We start from the raw sequence: 17,856 nt of genomic DNA, 5'->3' as shown, positions 1-17,856 counted from the left end.
TGTGAAAATCTTTAGAAAATTGCGAGATTTTGCAAAAGTCGGTAAATCTATCAACTCCACAAAAATTTGTTATTTAAAAAAAAATAGAAATTCTTGCAATGAATACAATCATAAATATATCCAAACTTCTACATACTGCAAACAGGGCACTTCGAACATGAACATGTTGCTTTTGGGCCTTCATGTGATACCCCGTCCAAGAATAAACGAGATTCTAAAATCGTGCATGTATGAGACTTTGCAGTTGAAAAGAGAGATTTGATAGATACCACTCATATCATTAATGTACATCTTTTTTCGTGAGCTCATCATATTAGAACTCTAAATTTAAGCGTGTTTGACTTGAGACAATTTTGGGATAGGTGATTTCCTGATAATTTTCTCAAAGCAAGTGTGACTGAGGACATAAACATGCTGGAAATACCAATGTTGATACAGTGGAGATAATCGTCGAATCTAGGGCACGATAGAGTGGTATCAGAGACAGTCGTTGACAGGAATACCGGGAAATAAGTGTCTGTGGGGAAAATGCTATATGGCATGGGAGCCACCTCTTGAACCTGCGGGGCAAAATACTAGACGTATGAGAGACACCTCTTTAACCCATAGGAGGCCCCTATAAATTCCCATCTCTAGTCGATCGATGAGATAACCTAACAGGACGTCGCATTCTGAAGGATGGGTAATTGTAATACCCTGTCCAAAAATGAACAGGATTTCAAAACTATGCAGGTATGAGACTATAAAGTTGAGGAGGATTTAAAAGATTTGATGGGTAATATGTTAGAGTAGATGTCATGTAAGCCAATTGCTGGCTAGGGAATTTATTGACTCAGTTATAATAAAAAATCTTATTTTAATATAATTCATTATTTCATGGTTTGTTAATTTTTAAACTGTATAATCATGTGATCAACATAGATAAAGACCTTGATTATACTTTAATACAAATGAATCGTAATTCGATGTTGAAACTTATTTGAAAACACTGTATAATCTAATTCGTTCCTAGTCGATTTAGCCGCCTAAAACATGGATAAATGTCGTTTGAGCTCGAGACTAGCATATGTGATGTTGTGTACCACGTTTCTTGGTAAGGGCATAGAGATGTCTAAACATGCAAATGGATAGTCATATGATGATTATACCCTCCCTAGGACTTTCCAAGTGGTTATCATTCATCGAGAGGATAAGTCCGTGGATATGATTGTAAACCATTAGTCCTTACGACCCGAGGCAACACTTAGGCTCTCTATGCTAGGGATGTGCTTTGACTCGTTTACAGACTCCATGAGGGTTATCAGGTGGCGAGATTGGGTACAGTTGCGACGCATGTAGGAGCCAGTACATTGTAGTCGGGAATTCACTGCTCACCTACGAGTGTGGATATCCTGTGTGATCTGATGAAATATTAGTGTATGGAATCTCTGCCAGAGTATGAGATGTACGTTAGAGAAGGAGTTCTCCAATTGTACAAGTGATGCCACTATTTATTCTCAAATATGTGTCACATAGTTATCGAATTCTTATGTAACCCTCGATGAACCAATGGTTGCAGATTCGATCGGGATATATGAGATGAAGGGACATTACTGTACGTTAATTATAACTGACTGGTTTTTGCAGGCACTATCAGTGATACCTAGGAAATCATTGGGCGATACTACTAGATGCTCTTACCATGATTCGATAGGTCGAATAAGAAATATGATTTCTGACATTCTAATGATCAATTGTTGATACATAGAATGGAGAAAATTAGGGTAATTCCGAATAAAAGATTATGTCATGAATTACAATGAGTTGTCGACCCACAGCTAGCTGTATCCCTGAACCATTGAGGGTCACACAACCACTGGATGTTTCTGTTCCCGTTGAGAGAATAAATTCAAGTAGTTGAATTTATATGAAATTATGATATAGTAAATTCAAGGAGTTGAGTTTATGATAATTAAATTTTGAGAAAATAAATTCAATGAGTTGAATTTATGATATAGTAAATTCAAGAAGTTAAATTTATGAATTTATCAAATTTGGAGAGTGATATGTGTCGTTTTTACGTGTTTTATTGCATTAGTTTTAGTTGTGTTTGCATGATGCATACGTTTATTTCAATCGCTTTCTGTCCATTTTAGAGTAAATATTTGCATTTTATCATATCTCACTCGGGCATGATGAATTTGCAGGAAAAGTGGCCGGAAAACCAAAAATCGGAGCCAAGTGCCAAGTCAAGAAAAAGAAGTACAGCAAAGACGGCGCTTGAGCGGGAGTTTTCTACCGCCCGAGCGCGGTAGGTGGATTTCCGAGGAAAAAAGGCAGAAAGATCGGCGCTCAAGCGGTAGTTTTCTACCGCCCGAGCGCGAATGCCGCGCATCCCATGAGATTTTACACAAGGTGTGGCGCTCGAGCGGTACTTTTCTACCGCCCGAGCGCCACCTATTTTTGGCAAGATTTTTTCAACCGATTCTTTACCTTATGTTGGATGATGGCTGATATGGAAGGGGGGTGGACGGTTTTTGGGGGGATTCAGACATTATTCTTCGGCCGTCACAAGCTTTTGGGGAGAACTTTGTGCTTGGATTGAAGATTTGAAGTTTTCCGGGCACCGTTCTTCGCAGATTTCTTCTCGCCTAGTATTTCTAATCTAGTTTATTTAATTTTAAACATTGTTGCATTTATTTTTACTATGAATTCTAGTAGATAACTTAATAATTTGTTGGGATTAAAGGGGATCCTACCCCGAATGTTGGTTTGAATTAATTTATATTTCGGTTGTGCGTTATTCTTGATTTTACTACTGTTTTATCGTGTCATTAAAGAATAGCTAACTTTAACGACGTTTTCATATCACGAGTGAGTTCGAGAGAATAACGAGTGATAGGATCGAGTAGTATAATTCGCGGATCTACAATTTACATAGATATATGAAATTGGATACGTGCCTATAGTCATAGTCCTAAGGGTCGAAAACTAGGGGATTTTATAGAACGAAATGCGATTCGCTAGTGATAAATAATTAAAGATATTTAATTACTTCAGTGAGTGGAATTAGTTTGGTATAGCTCGAGAGAGTGTGTTCAATAGATTAGGAAATCCTGTCGGAAGCGTAGATCACGATCGAACGAATTAATTGATTAACGAGGGGTAGGTGAACCGAGATTCCCAACAAATCCATTTCTCATTGAATTTTACTCAAACATTTTAGACATTATATCTTATTATTTGATTTTGAATATTTTTCTTTGCATTCTTATTTGATTTTAGTAGTAATAAAACAATCAACTCAATTTTCGTTGCTAAATGTTAAATAACTGAAATTAACAATTGTAAAACACGGTCTTCAGTGGAACGATACTCGTACTCACGTACACTATATTATTACTTGACATCGTGCACTTGCGATTAATTTTTGAGCATACAAAATAATATTTTATTGGGGATTTCACTGTGCAAGTTTTGCTCGATCAAGTTTTTGGCGCCGTTGCCGGGGACTGTTAATCTACGATTTTATTTTTAGTTATTTTCTTTAGCATTATTTTATTTCTCGTGAGATAACACTTCATATTTTATTACAGATATCTCTTCCAGTGCATGCCAAAATCACTTGACGTGGAGCTTGAGTTTGATCCTGAAATTGAAAGAACCTTCCGCGGGAGAAGACAACAACAGAGGCTTAAAGAACTTATGGAGAGACACGAGCCAGAACGTGAGGAGGAACAGCGTGAAGAGAGACATATTGAGATGCCACGCCGCATACCAATGTTAGAGTATGCCCAGCCTTCTTTGGATGGTGCACGCCCTAGCATTGTGAGGCCTATTGTGCGGGCAAATCACTTTGAAATCAAGCCAGCTATAATCCAGATGATTCAGAACACAGTCCAATTCGGAGGAACTGCAGTAGATGACCCAAACACGCACATCGCGGATTTTCTTGAGATTTGCGATACTTTGAAATTCAATGGAGTTTCTGATGATGCTCTTAGGTTATGTTTATTTCCTTTCTCTTTACGTGATAAAGCTAAAGCATGGTTGAATTGTTTGCCTGCAGATTCAATCACCACTTGGGAGGACATGGCGAAAGCGTTTCTTATCAAATACTTTCCCCCATCAAAAACCATGAAGCTGCGGGCAGACATTACAACATTTGCTCAATTCGATCAGGAATCTCTATATGAGGCATGGGAGCGTTTCAAGGATCTACTACGAAGATGCCCACATCACGAGTTACCACTTGGGTTAGTCGTTCAAACATTTTATTATGTTTTGCTTACTCCTAACCGTACTATGATAGATGCGGCTGCTTGTGGAAACCTGTTGAGAAAGACCGCGGAGGAAGGATATGAATTGTTAGAGGAAATGGCTGCTAGCAGCTATCATCCTCAATCTGACAGGAACAGCCAGCGGAGAAGTGCAGGAGTTCACCAGGTAACTGATTTTTCTGCTATTACTGCACAACTTGACGCTTTAAACAGGAAAATAGACGGCTTGAATGTGGGTGGCACGGCTATGCGTCTTCAAGAGATATTCTGTGAAAAGTGTGGAGGAGAGCACTATGTGAAAGACTGTCAAGATGGAAATCCCTTCTATGTGCAAAATGAGGCACCGGTGAATCAAGTGGGAGTCCAAAACCGCCCAAGGAATGACCCTTATTCGAACACATACAATCTTGGGTGGAGGCAACATCCCAACTTCTCGTGGGGCGGTCAAAACAGTCAGAATAGACCGCAAGGAGGACAACAATATGGAAAACAACCGATGTATAGATCCGATCCTCCTAGAGAAGAAAAGTCCAACTTGGAACAAATGATGTCTAAGTTTATTTCATCCACTGAAACTCGACTCCAAAACCAAGATGCATCAATAAAGGGGCTCGACAATCAAATTGGACAGTTGGCCAAGATGATAGCAAGTAGAGAGCAAGGCACCTTGCCAAGTAACACAGAGACGAATCCAAAAGAGCAAGTGAAGGCTATTGAGTTGAAAAGTGGGAAAGTTTTGGAATCAAGGGAAAAAGAGAAAACTCAAACAGTGGATGAGCAAACCGCGACATCTAAAGGTAAGTCTTCTAACTCCACACTAGCACCCACTGCACAACCAAAAATCATTATACCTCCTCCTTTCCCTGCAGCACTTAAAAAAGCAAAACTGAATGCACAATTCGGTAAGTTTCTCGAGGTGTTTAAAAAGCTGCATATCAATATTCCCTTTGCCGATGCTCTAATGCAAATGCCTAGTTATGCAAAATTTTTGAAGGATATCTTAGCTAATAAGAGGAAGTTGGAGGATCATATGACAGTCAACTTAACCGAGAATTGCTCCGCTTTGGTGCAAAACAAAATTCCACCGAAACTGAAAGACCCAGGGAGTTTCTCTATTCCTTGCATGATTGCTGATGTTGTTTTTCATAAAGCATTGTGTGATCTCGGTGCCAGTATTAATCTTATGCCATTGTCTGTGTTTAGGAAGCTTGGGTTGGGAGAACCAAAGCCGACGAGGATGTCTCTACAACTAGCTGACAGATCTGTCAAGTACCCCCGCGGAGTGATTGAGGATGTGCTAGTGAAAGTGGACAAATTCATTTTCCCTGCGGACTTCGTGGTGCTTGACATGGAGGAGGATGCGGAGATGCCTCTGATTTTGGGTAGACCGTTCCTTGCAACTGGCAAGGCACTGATTGATGTGCAAGAGGGGAAGTTGAAACTGAGAGTGGGCGAGGATGAGATTACTTTTGATGTTTTTCATGCACTTAAGCACACACTGCATTATGATAGTTGTTTTAGAATTGAAACTTTTGACTCTCTTGCGTCTCACTATGTGCAGGATGCTCTTAGGGACCCTTTGGAGGCCACTTTAAATACTGAATTGGCAGAGGAGGAGTTGGATGAAGAAAGAGCTGAAATAGTAAAGGCACACTTTAATACCAACCATCCATGGAGAAAGCCAATGAGGATGCGACTGGAGGATCTAGGAGAACGGAGAGATTTGACCCCTCAAAGGTCAAGCATCGAGGAACCACCAACACTTGAGCTGAAGCTGTTGCCTCCACACCTCAAGTACGTATACTTAGGTGAGAATAACACTTTACCTGTCATTATTTCTGCTGCTTTGACAGATGTGATGGAGGACAAACTGTTGGAGGTATTGAAAGCACACAAGGTTGCATTTGCGTGGAAGGTGGCGGATATCAAAGGGATTAATCCATCAGTCTGCATGCACAAGATCTTGATGGAAGAGAAGTACTCACCTCATGTGCAACCTCGGCGAAGACTGAATCCAAAGATGCAAGAGGTAGTAAAGGCGGAAACAATTAAGCTTCTCGATGCAGGTATTATCTATCCTATATCTGATAGTGCATGGGTAACTCCTGTTCAGTGTGTGCCAAAAAAGGGTAGGATTACTGTGATTACAAATGAGAATAATGAATTAATACCCACTAGAACTGTTACGGGATGGCGTGTGTGCATTGATTATAGGAAATTAAATTATGCCACCCGTAAAGATCATTTTCCCCTTCCCTTTATCGATCAAATGCTTGAAAGGTTAGCGGGTCATGAATTTTATTTCTTTTTGGATGGGTATTCAGTGTACAACCAAATTATGATTGCGCCGGAGGACCAAGAGAAGACCACTTTCACTTGTCCTTACGGCACTTTTGCTTTTAGACGAATGCCCTTTGGTTTGTGTAATGCGCCGGCCACTTTTCAGAGATGCATGACTGCTATATTTCACGACATGATAGAAACGTTTCTTGAAATTTTTATGGATGACTTCTCGATATTTGGCTCTTCTTTTGATGATTGTTTGCAGAATTTGAAGGTGGTGTTGAAGAGATGCGAGGAGACGAATTTGGTACTTAATTGGGAAAAATGCCACTTTATGGTACAAGAGGGAATTGTCCTAGGGCACAAGATTTCGGGGCACGAAATAGAGGTGAACAGGGCGAAAGTTGAAGTTATCAAGAACTTACCACCTCCGGCGTCCATAAAGGTTGTTAGAAGTTTTCTAGGCCACGCCGGCTTCTACCGGCGTTTTATCAAAGATTTTTCTAAAATTGCAAAACCTCTATCTTCTTTACTCATGAAAGATGCACCCTTTGATTTTAATTCGGATTGTTTGCAGGCATACGAGAAGTTGAAGGAGCGCTTGGTGACGGCCCCTGTCTTGGTGGCACCGGATTGGGATCTACCTTTCGAGGTCATGTGCGATGCCAGTGATACTGCAGTTGGTGCTGTCCTCGGCCAAAGACTAAACAAGGTATTTCACACTATATACTATGCAAGTAGGACTCTAGATGAAGCACAATTAAATTATGCCACCACTGAAAAAGAGTTACTTGCAGTAGTGTTTGCACTTGACAAGTTCCACTCATACATAGTTTTGTCGAAAGTAACTGTGTTTACTGATCACTCTGCCCTGAAATATTTACTTGCCAAGAAAGATGCAAAGCCACGCTTACTTCGGTGGATTTTATTATTGCAAGAATTTGATGTAGAAATAAAAGATAAGAAGGGTGTTGAGAATGTGGTTGCGGATCATTTGTCTAGATTGGAATTTATCAGTGATGATTGTGTGAATGATGCGATTAATGATTGGTTTCCACATGAGCAGTTGTTTGAGGTGAAAAATTGTCCATGGTATGCAAATTTTGCAAATTTTCTTGTTACAGGCTCACCCCCCCCCCCCCCCCCCCCAAATTTAACATTTCACCAAAGAAAGAAATTCTTTTCGGACGTGAAGTATTATTTTTGGGAGGGACCTTTCTTGTTCAGAATTTGTGCAGATGCCATGATTCGGAGTTGTGTCGCAGAGGAAGAGTTTGGGCAAATCCTCAACCATTGCCATGACCGTGAGGTAGGTGGTCATTTCGGACCAACAAGGACGGCATCCAAGGTACTTGAATGTGGCTTTTATTGGCCAACCCTCTTTAAAGATGCTCGTTTTTATGTGCTACATTGTGATAAATGCCAGCGGTCAGGTAACATCTCTAACCGTCATGAAATGCCTTTATATAATATCATTGAGTGTGAGGTTTTCGATGTATGGGGGATAGACTTTATGGGACCATTTCCTAGTTCTTTCACGAAAAAATACATCTTGGTGGCGGTTGATTATGTGTCTAAGTGGGTAGAGGCGGAATCATATGCCACTAATGATGCTCAAGTGGTCCTAAAATTTTTAAAGAAAAACATTTTTAACCGATTTGGAACACCACGAGCAATCATTGGTGATGGTGGCACTCATTTTTGCAACAAACTCTTTGAAAAACTCTTGAGCAAATATGGTGTCACACATAAAATCTCTACCCCCTATCACCCTCAGACGAGTGGGCAAGTTGAGGTGTCTAACCGAGAGATAAAGCGAATTTTGGAGAAAGTGGTGGGTGTGAGTCGGAAAGATTGGTCGGTGAGGTTAGATGATGCTCTTTGGGCATATAGGACTGCTTTCAAAACACCAATAGGCACGACACCGTACAGATTATTGTTTGGTAAAGCATGTCATTTACCTGTAGAGTTAGAGCATCGCGCATATTGGGCAACAAAAGCACTAAACTTTAACTTTACTGATGCAGGTGAACGACGGTTGCTTCAACTAGATCAGTTGGAGGAATTCCGAAATCTGGCATATGATCTCGCACTAACCTACAAGGAAAAGACGAAGAAGGCCCATGACAAGCGGATCATCGAGAGAGAGTTCAAAGAAGGTGAAAGTGTCCTACTCTACAACTCCCGGCTGCGACTTTTTCCCGGAAAGTTGAAATCACGATGGTCTGGTCCATTTGTGATTTCGAAAGTATATCCATCGGGAGCTATAGAATTGAAAGACGGGAAGGATGGGACATTTACGGTCAATGTCCAGCGCCTGAAGCACTACATGGGTGGCACAATTGAGCCACAACTTGGAATCACCCGGTTCCAAGACATGCCGAACTAGACAGACCGACGTCTAGCTCTCGACGATAAATTGAGAACTTACTTTCCTTTCCCTTCTCTTGCATTTAATTCAATTTTCTTTTTCTTTGGTGTCAGCATATTTTGTTTTACTGTTGTTTTATAAAAAAAAAAAAAAAAGATGTGAAATGTGAATTTTTCCCGAGAACTCGGCGCTCGGGCGGTAATTTTTTACCGCTCGAGCGCGAAGCAGATGCACAATTTCCAGAGAGCTTGGCGCTCGGGCGGTAATTTTTTACCGCTCGAGCGCGAACATTTGCCTCTAAATTTTTTCCCGAGGACCCGCGCTCGAGCGGTAATTTTCTACCGCTCGAGCGCGACGTCTTTTTAAAACGCGAATCCCCTTCCCCTTTCCCTCATTCTGCACGAAATTTCCCAATTTTTCTCCCCAAATCCCTAACCCTCTCCCACTCTCTTCTCAATTTTTGCAGGACATCTCTCCACCCATCAAGGCTCAAGCACCGTGGGCACACTCCATTTTAGGAATCAAGAGACGTCATCACTCCGATCTTCTTCTCCGGCACCATCTTCATCTTCAACTCTTCCAACACAATGGCTCCCAAGAAGTAAAAAGGTAACCCCGGTTCTTCCTCTTCATCCTCATTTGATAGACACCGTTTTGTTAGTATGGAGGCTAGGGCTCGATACGAGCATGCCAAAATTCACCGCAACCCAATAGCCGAGAGGGGAGTCCGGCAACAGTTGGAGGATATATACTTGGATATTATTGTTGGTTTGGAAAGAAGGCGATGGGACAAATTCGGTGAGCAACCTAAGGCGGCGGTAGTCTCTGTGGTTCGCGAATTTTATGCCAACGCAGCGGAGGGGCGAAATGGTTTTGTGTTTGTTAGGGGTAAACATGTACCGTATGACTCGGTGACGATCAACGCACTGTTAGGGACAGCGGAGTTTGACGACTCCATTTCCAGACATTAGTTGCCAACCCGAATTATGATACGATTCTCGCCACATTGTGCCATCCGGGCGCAATATGGAAACCGTTGGGCGGCTCGTCGAGTTGTTTTGACGAGAAGTATTTGAAAGCCGAAGTTGCCCTTTGGTATTTATTTGTGGCTCGGAGAATGATGCCGGTCTCGCATAAGAGCGAGGTCCAGAAAGAGCGGGCGGTGCTACTTTATGCTTTGACCGAGGGATACGCCATCAACGTGGGCACACTTATCAATTCACAAATCACACTGAGTGCCCACAACAGTCATGTGGGGCTGTTCTTCCCCACCATTATCTCCGAGTTGTGCGCTAGAGCGGGAGTCGTATTTCGCGATGATGAGGAGTGGTTGCAGCCCATGAAGCCTATTTGTGTCGAAGACCTCCAGCGGAAACGAGCTAAGCGAATCAGTGAATTTCCCTCTCGGGAGGAGGACGCCGGTGGATCTAGCACTGCCATCCCACGCCGCCGCCCACCACAACCCCGCAGGCGAACTCAGAATGACAAGATGGATGAAAATCTCGCCTTCCAAGCGCATCAGAGTCAGTTCAACTCTTACGTCACAGACCATTTATCTCACATTGACTCTATGATGTGCTCTTTGCTTGTGCACGGGGGCGTTGACCCGTCGACCATTCCACCGACTCCGCTACCTCCTCCCCCATTCCATTTCCAGTATGATTATTCTCCGCAGGGGGACGCTGCCGGAGTGCCACCACCCGAGAACGACGACGACGACGAGTCTTGATCAGGGGAGTTTACTGTTTCCTCTTTCTTTTTATTCTTTTTGCTTATTTTGTCGTTGCATTTGCATTCATGAGTTTTTTTTTTGGTTTTTAGTGTTTGTTTCGTTTTGTGCACTGAGGGCATTGCACAACTCTAGTTGAGGGGGGTAGATAGATTGTTTTGATTGTTCAGTTAATTGGTTTAGTTATTCGTTGCATTTATTTTTGTTTAGTGTCGTTTATGGTGAGAAGACATAGTTTATGCGCCAATGATGAGGTTAGATTGATAGTATACAAAAGTATTGATTGGGTCATTTCATGAACGGTACTCTTGATTGTTAAAGCATGAATTTTGGCTCAAGTTTGAACTTTTTAAGCACATATGTGTGGGGACTAGAAGTTTGTAGGAATAATGGTGAAATTTGAAAGTTTTGTGTGGTTAACTTGAAAGGCACCATTTATGAGTTGATTTAGCATGTAAACCCGTGAAAATAAGTCGCTAATTGGGACCTCGAATGAGAAAATTTGTTTTGCCTTGAACTTTACATTTACCTCCTTTCTAATGCACTGAATTAAAATGTCATACTCCTAACCAGCTGTAATCCAAAGGATTATATTCTTAGCCTAGGGAGTACATGTGTGAAAATTGTGCATTTAAAAAAAAAAAGAAAAAGAGAAGGAAGAAGGAGATGTAAGGTGAGGGGGAGCCGAAATAAAAGGAATGAAATTCTATTTCTAGGCTAAAAGTTGGAGATGTAAGGAGACGAGGAAAGTCAGAAGAAAAGTCTTGACGATTGCACAATGAAAATGATCGGTGTACTCCCAACTTTTAGCCACTTGAGCTTATTTTCCTTCTTTTCGACACCCTTGTCTGCACACAATGAAAATGATCGGTGTACTCCCAACTTTTAGCCACTTGAGCTTATTTTCCTTCTTTTCGACACCCTTGTCTGCACTTAAGAATTGAATAAAGTTCAAGTTATGGTTAGTGATAAATGGACACGGGGGCGCATGCTAGTGAGACTTGTATTGAAGTGTTAATTGAGTGACTCGCATGATTTGATGATTGATTTATTTGAAATACGAATGACTAGACCCATCATGACACACACACACGTTCAAATTAGTGTCAAGATTTATGTGTAGATGAGACTGAGTATTCGTTTGTGATTTGACTTGATTATGACTTACATGTGGGACAGTTCTCTGAGGCGTGAGCATGAAAGTTGTTAACTCACCATTGACATTCACTTGTGTTGGTTATTTTTTTGTTTGAGTATTTTGTGTTTGTTGTGTGTGTTTAGAATCTCGTGCTTTAACCTATTTTACTTGAGGGCAAGCAAAAGGTTAGTATGAGGGGGTTGATATGTGTCGTTTTTACGTGTTTTATTGCATTAGTTTTAGTTGTGTTTGCATGATGCATACGTTTATTTCAATCGCTTTCTGTCCATTTTAGAGTAAATATTTGAATTTTATCATATCTCACTCGGGCATGATGAATTTGCGGGAAAAGTAGCCGGAAAACCAAAAATCGGAGCCAATTGCCAAGTCAAGAAAATGAAGTACAGCAAAGACGGCGCTCGAGCGGGAGTTTTCTACCGCCCGAGCGCGGTAGGTGGATTTCCGAGGAAAAAAGGCAGAAAGATCGGCGCTCAAGCGGTAGTTTTCTACCGCCCGAGCGCGAATGCCGCGCATCCCATGAGATTTTACAGAAGGTGTGGCTCTCGAGCGGTACTTTTCTACCGCCCGAGCGCCACCTATTTTTGGCAAGATTTTTTCAACCGATTCTTTACCTTATGTTGGATGATGGCTGTTATGGAAGGGGGGTGGACGGTTTTTGGGGGGATTCAGACATTATTCTTCGGCCGTCACAAGCTTTTGGGGAGAACTTTGCGCTTGGATTGAAGATTTGAAGCTTTCCGGGCACCGTTCTTCGCAGGTTTCGTCTCGCCTAGTATTTCTAATCTAGTTTCTTTCATTTTAAACATTGTTGCATTTATTTTTACTATGAATTCTAGTAGCTAACTTAATTATTTGTTGGGATTAAAGGGGATCCTACCCCGAATGTTGGTTTGAATTAATTTATATTTCGGTTGTGCGTTATTCTTGATTTTACTACTGTTTTATCGTGTCATTAAAGAATAGCTAACTTTAACGACGTTTTCATATCACGAGTGAGTTCGAGAGAATAACGAGTGATAGGATCGAGTAGTATAATTCGCGGATCTACAATTTACATAGATATATGAAATTGGATACGTGCCGATAGTCATAGTCCTAAGGGTCGAAAAATAGGGGATTTTATAGAACGAAATGCGATTCACTCGTGATAAATAATTAAAGATATTTAATTACTTCAGTGAGTGAAATTAGTTTGGCATAGCTCGAGAGAGTGTGTTCAATAGATTAGGAAATCCTGTCGGAAGCGTAGATCACGATCGAATGAATTAATTGATTAACGAGGGGTAGGTGAACCGAGATTCCCAACAAATCCATTTCTCATTGAATTTTACTCAAACATTTTAGACATTATATCTTATTATTTGATTTTGAATCTTTTTCTTTGCATTCTTATTTGATTTTAGTAGTAATAAAACAATCAACTCAATTTTCGTTGCTAAATGTTAAATAACTGAAATTAACAATTGTAAAACACGGTCTTCAGTGGAACGATACTCGTACTCACGTACACTATATTATTACTTGACATCGTGCACTTGCGATTAATTTTTTAGCATACAAAATAATATTTTATTGGAGATTTCACTGTGCAAGTTTTGCTCGATCAGAGAGAATAAATTCAAGGAGTTGAATTTATAAGATTTGAAAATTTAATTATTAAACTCAAAAATTGAGTGTATTAAATATTAAATTAAATATAATGTGGAGTATGTTTAATTGGCTAGTAGAAGTCCAACATACTAAATAATTAAAGTTTTTAATGGATTTTGATTATTTAATTAAACTATTTAGACTAGTCCAATTAATTAATCAAGCCCATTAATATTAACTAAGAGGCCCAAATATTATATTATGTTAATTAGGTCATGAATTCTTTATTTAAGTAGGAGACTTAAACCCTAGCCTCCAAAACAACCTCGATTTTTGAAAAAGGCCTCCTCCCTCTCCTCAAGAATTCGGCCATCCTCTTTGAAAAGGGGGTTGAGCCGTCTCTCGATTTTTTATCTCCAACGTTGAAAGTTCTTCCAAATATTCTAGTACTATTTGGAGATACGAGAGAACACGAATCACAATATTATACTCATATCATCAAGGTATATCTTCTTTTCTAGAGCTATAAGAACTCTAAAGTAAAGCATGCTTTAGGAAAATTTTGAGAACTCCAAAGTTAAACATGCTTGAATTTTGGCAATTCTAATATTAGTGACCCTTTAAGAAGTTTCTCGGGGAATGTGAGAGATGATATAAGCACGATGGAAATACCTCTATTGATATAGTGGAGACAATCGTCAAATGTTGGGTCCGACATTTCAAAAATCATTACAGGAGCTGCAGCACAAGCACATGGCTTGAAAAAAGATGTCCGCACGAGGCATATGGTTTGAAAACAAGTTCCTGGAAAGGATGGCATTCGAAATGGGGTTACTGAATTACAATGAAGGCATAAAATGGAAAAGAGGGAAAATTTACCTAGCAAATGGGGCATAAAAGATTGTACTCTCATTTGACCATGTCTGGAAGCATCAATGTCATGTTGGGCTCTGTACTCAGATCCCAAGAGAATGTGTTTCGGTGGCATCAGACATTCCGCCGTTAGATTTACTAAACATACAGAAAGCCCCAAGTTCTATCAACCAAGCTGGTTGCAAAACCTCATTGTGTTCGGAAAGTATTTTAGATTTAAATCTCATTCCATTGGCCGAATTGTATACCTAAGAAAATTCATTAGATTTAGGACATAAAAAATAAGCGGTAGACAAGGGAGATCCAATGCAGCAAAAATTATGGACATAACTTGTTACAACTTACTTTATCATATTTATTGAGGATTTTCCTTATAGCAAGAACATTCAATGATAACATGCTCGATTAACATTCGGCAATCTTGTTCTGTGGGTTGTTGGGACTTGGAAAACATTGGCGCACAAAAGTAATGAACCTTGGATTATATGCTCGTGAAGATTGAGAAAGGTGTCTCACCCTTGAACTAAATCATCCGGCTATGTCAGAAGCCTCCTTTGCCGATTCAGAGAAGAACTTCTGGTCACTCACTACGAGATGGGGAAAAAACTATGATATGAAGCATAACAACCACACTAGCTACACATGATAACACATATGTAGGTTTTAAATTTTCAAATCCCAAATTTGGGCATCAATAACATGGTACTTGGACTATCGTACGAATCTCAAACAAGGCCACTAGAGAACAAGTACAAGTAAAATCGTGTTTGTTGATTCCCATTTATTCATTCAATCGTGAACTCGATCCAAAGTATCATAACTTAAGTATTGACAAAGGAATGCTAAATCTTTCTCTCGTTATGTCTTAATAATAATTTTGCCTTTCATATCTTATGCTTGTGGGAGACTCAAGTATCAAATTCATCAAGCAGCAAGCTATAATTACAAGAATTCCTCGAGGTTCTGTTGGGTCGTCAATGAGAGGATGTAATTATTGATTTTATGCTTCGGCTATTTCAATTAAATTGAAAGAGCAATCATGTTATTAATTTATTAGAGTTTAATTTAATTGAGTGTGATCAAGTCCCTTTGGTGACTCTAATGAAAATTCGGATAAATTATATGAGTTATAATTTATTGAATCTGCATGAATAAATTAGTTAGATTATATTATCATTATCTATGGAAGTTCAAGTTAATATTTTTTTATACGACATATGATAGTCTCTTAATTTATAGAAAATAGATAATCCAATATCTTTGGTTGGAAATATCACATATTTCTATACTATTTTTTATGACGTAGTCTGACGGAAAGTTGTGACTATTGGAATATTGTTTTCTCTCAACTAAGGCGCAGTGAAAGTTTAAATATTTTAGTTTTGACACTCAAATCATTCCTTGGGTGTCATGTGATATAAACATCCATAGGAAGTTTTAAAATTGTTTATCTTTATGTATTTAACGTTGGACACCAAACCAATCCGAGATTAGCGGAGTTGGTTCTTCTTGTAAGTACCTATGAACGGATCTTATTCCTTTTAATCACCTAATCAAGTCCACGATTGGAGATTGGATACCTTGTTTAGATCACACTAGATATCATAAATAATTTTGCGTCAAGACTGAATAATCGGAGTTTCAGATATCCTGCGGTGATGTGGCCGTGAAATTTTTCTCCAAAAATTTGATGGTCGCTGAAATTCTTTGAAGAGAGGGAAGGAGCTAAAATCTGTATGTAAAAATTGTATTATTTCATATATCCCTCAATGAAATAGTTATAAACTTGGATTCTTGATCACATCGAGAATCCCACTCATATTAGGATTCATAATCATAATCTCGCAGGGATTCTTATTTTCATTAATTAATTAAAATTCTCATGTTTATGGCAGGTGAGTTAAGTTTCTTCTTGTTCTTAAAATCAAAAAATTCATAATGAAATTTTTGTGTCAAATCCAGTATGCTGAAAATGTGGTGATGGAATTCTCAACTGAACATGTTAAATACATGAAAACCCCTATGGGATTGAGTGAAAAACTGGGTAAAGAAGATGTTGCCGGAGGTGTTAAAACACCATGTACCGCATCATCATTGGCAGTCTCCTTTATTTAGCTGCAAGTCGTCCATATATAATGTTCAATGTCTGTTTATGTGCTAGATATCAAGCTAATCCTAAGATCACACACTTGAAGGCTGTAAAACAAAATTTGAGATACAATGAATGGACTGTAGATCTGGGATTATGGTACACAAAGAAAACTAACACCAATTTAATTGGGTTTAGTGATGCTGACTAGGCTGGAGATTTAGGTGATAGGAAAAGTATCAATGGTGGATGTTTTTTCTTAGGCAATAACTTGGTGTCATGGTACAACATGAAGTAAGACTATGTATCTCTTTAAACTGTTAAATCTAAATATGTGACAGCCGGTATTGATTGTTTACAACTCTTGTGGATGAACCAAATGGTAGAGGGCTATGGTTTCCACAGTGGGACCTTGATTGTGTACTGTGACAACTCGAGTGCAATTGAAATTTCAAAATATCCAGTAGAACACTCTCACATAAAATACATTGACATCAGCCATCACTTTATTAGAGATTTGGATGAGAAGAGAATAATCCAAATGGAATTTTTGGAACTGATAACAAACTGGCAGATATTTTCACAAAACCATTAGATTTCGAGTGATTTTCCAACCTTAGAAAGTCTTTCAGTTTATGTGCATAATCACTGACTGGTGTTTTGTCGAATGTTGCAACATCTGGGACAACATCCAACATTCATATGTTTTTATAGGATGTTAGACATATTGCATTAACTCATTTATTCTATTTTGTGAATTGTTTATACTACGTGGCTATTTCCTAATGTGTTTTCAATTTTCGTTCTATTTCACAAGATAGTTGTGGGATGTTTGTGTACTTCATGATTTTGTCCGATGTGAAAAATAACTTGAGAAGTTTGAACAAAAGGAAAAAAAAATTGTTTTCTATATCAGAAGAAAAATAATGGAAAAAGATATCGAAAAGAGTCCAATGAATACTGTTCTTTTAGGGTGGAAGTTATCTGTTTTGAATCAGAAAATAGAAATCATAACAGAATAAAATGGAAAACATTACCTAAATAAGTCCAGTGAAAACCGTTCTTCTAATGTGGAGCTACAAATTCTGAATAAAAAATAAAAAATGAAGTGTGATTGAGCTTTGAGTGTGGTGGAAAATCGAAATATTTATTGAAATTTGAAGTGCTGTTGGGAGATGTTGCCAACACCGCATATAAACACCTTATAATTTGATCACATGTCTGACATTTATTGAATATATCATATTTTAGGCAAAATTAAGATATGCATATTAATGGTTATGTGGTTTTTCTCTTAATTAGTGAGTTATCAGATTTGAACTTGTGACATTTCTTAATTTTGGATATTTGTGATTTCCCGTGGATTAGTGTGTTGAATCGAAGAGGGGTGAAATCTTCATGATATTCTAGAAATATGACTGCACCGATTCGTATATGTTATTGTTGGATGAAAGATTAAATCTTGACGGAAACGAGCAATCTCTCTATGAGTGATTTTGTTAT

General features: G+C 39.1%; 1 non-coding gene and 1 pseudogene across 1 annotated transcript; both read right to left on the bottom strand.

Moving 5' to 3' along the window:
* Window positions 1-128: 128 nt before the first annotated feature.
* On the bottom strand, window positions 129-17,051 carry LOC140817843 (probable E3 ubiquitin-protein ligase BAH1-like 1; annotated as a pseudogene).
* On the bottom strand, window positions 4,121-4,226 carry LOC140818867 (small nucleolar RNA R71). Its single transcript, XR_012115098.1, has one exon. It is a non-coding gene; the product is annotated as a small nucleolar RNA R71 (small nucleolar RNA).
* Window positions 17,052-17,856: the final 805 nt, after the last annotated feature.

This window comes from Primulina eburnea, chromosome 17, assembly GCF_022965805.1.
Source record: "Primulina eburnea isolate SZY01 chromosome 17, ASM2296580v1, whole genome shotgun sequence".
NCBI classification, from domain to species: Eukaryota; Viridiplantae; Streptophyta; class Magnoliopsida; order Lamiales; family Gesneriaceae; genus Primulina; species Primulina eburnea.
Note: the sequence above shows the minus strand (reverse complement) of the source record. Positions and strands in the feature narration are given on the sequence as shown.